The sequence below is a fragment of the Myotis daubentonii genome, chromosome X, assembly GCF_963259705.1.
Source record: "Myotis daubentonii chromosome X, mMyoDau2.1, whole genome shotgun sequence".
NCBI classification, from domain to species: domain Eukaryota; kingdom Metazoa; phylum Chordata; class Mammalia; order Chiroptera; family Vespertilionidae; genus Myotis; species Myotis daubentonii.
This window is the reverse complement of record NC_081861.1, coordinates 28,080,563-28,082,660: the sequence shown is the minus strand read 5'-3', so window position 1 is coordinate 28,082,660 and position 2,098 is coordinate 28,080,563. Positions and strand designations below refer to the sequence as shown.

Sequence of the window (2,098 nt, the reverse complement as noted above, 5' to 3'; positions counted from 1 at the left end):
TATATAAATATTTTTTAAAAAGTGAAAACTGCCAAGCTTGGAGGGTTTGTAGTAGACAAAGCTAAAGTTAAATTTTCAAAGGCACTTGTCTCTGAGCCCCTTATTTCAACTCATTATTTCACTAAAAAAATGTTGGGTTTGAAATATAGATTATGTTTGACTGGTCACCAGTACAAATGTGTTCTTATTTTACCATTATCTGTTCTGTACAGTCTTAAAAAATGTGGTTGTGTGGTACACATTTCGAAATTGGAGTAACAGAGGTGAGCCGTGGAGCCAGGAAAATGTCTTAGTTTGGCTGGTTTAAAGGCACAGGTTTCCAGAAGCCCCCAAACTTAGTATTCAGCCAGGAAGGAAACCCAGCTGGCCTATTGTCTTCAGAGACAGTAATAACAGATAACTATTATGGTCCAAATACTCCAAAATGTTAGTATTATGCTGTATTGCTGGGTGAATATATTATAAACTATTTTTTAGACTTTTTTTTTTTTTTTTAGAAACAAGAGCCAAGTATTTTATTTGTTCATTTCTTGCATTGGAAGTACTCCTGGATGACATCCTTGACCTAAGACTCTTTGTCCTTAACTATCATACAACTGCAACCGACCAGTTTATGGGGTTTTACCTCTCTGTCAATTTCACAGAGGCCTATTCACTCCTCTAGTTTCTTGTTGTCATCAAACTTAATTAGGTTGATTTGGTGTTCAGCACAAAGGGTCTCCACCAACTTGACATACACAGTCTCACTGCATTTGGATGGTTGCAAACACACACATATGGGCTTGGCGCTGGTCTCAGGCTTTGGCAACTTGGCAAATTTTTCATGCTAGGCCCTCATGGATGATTCTGGTATTCAGTACAGCTTGCAAATTAGTACTAACATCCATTACACCTCTAGCAACAATGCCTTCCTCAGCCATGGTAGGTTACAAGTGAAGTAGGATTTCTTTTAAATTTTATTTTCCAACCACAGCTTACATTCAATCTTATTTTGTATTAATTTCAGATGTACAGTATAGTGGTTAGACAACCACATATTTTACAATGTGTTCCCCCCAATACTTCCAGTACCCACCTAGCACCATACATCATTATTACAATATTATTGACTATGAGGAGTTAGATGGGCAGTTTAGGGTAAGGGTCCAGGGGAGGGAAGATGGTAGATAAAGAAGAGATGAGCCAGATGGTCAGGATGTGAGCATAGTAGGTAGAATGCACCAGTCAACCACAGAGCTGCCCTTCCCACTGAACCCAAGAGCTGGAACTAAAAGTGGGGAGATGAGGGCAAAAGGAGATTAGCTGGTGTTTTTGTTTGTTTGTTTTGTTTTTGAAAGAGCCAATAGAGAGCAAGAGCAGGAAAATATAAACTCCTAGACTGGTGAGCTTCTGCAGCAACCCCTCTCAAGTGCCGAGAGCTTTGTTACTTTCTCTGTAATAAACTTCGCTTTCCTTTGCTTGCCCTCCCTTGTTCGTGAATTCATTCATTGACTTCTCAAGACAATGAACCCAACAGCTCAACTATATTCCCTGGGATGTACTTTAGAGCCCTGTGACTGTTTTGTAACTACCGTTAAGAAGTACAAAATGGAGCATAATCTTGAATGCACCTGAGCATCATCCCCCAGCCACTTGGTGGCAGAAAGGGAAGTTCCAGAGTTATATGTACTTTCCTGTGTTTTTCAAACATTTCCATAACAAGAATGATTTGCTTTGATATTTGGAAAAACAGTAAGAAAACATTCAGTGTCATTTACTTAAAATGCATTTTAGTCAGGACTGTCAAGATGACCAATCACCTAGCATATTTTTATTTAGCATTTAAAATGAGCTTGAGTAAGAGAAAGACAAGTATCACATGATCTCACTTATATGTGGAATCTAATGAACAAAATAAAATGATGAACAAATTAGGCCTGGAAGCATGGAAGCATGGAACTGACTGAAGGATCTCCGAGAGAAGGGGGTGGGGGAACAGGAAGAGTTTAACCAAAGAACTTATATGCATATATGCATAACCCATATACATAGACAATAGTGTGGTGAAGGCCTGGGGCAGGGTGGGAACTGAGTGGAGGGGGTCAATGAGGGGAAAATG

At 39.3% G+C, this 2,098-nt stretch overlaps 1 pseudogene; it reads right to left on the bottom strand.

Annotated features, from left to right (window-relative positions):
* Window positions 1-523: 523 nt before the first annotated feature.
* LOC132224367 (small ribosomal subunit protein eS12-like) lies at window positions 524-920 on the bottom strand (annotated as a pseudogene).
* Between the last annotated feature and the right edge of the window lie 1,178 nt (window positions 921-2,098).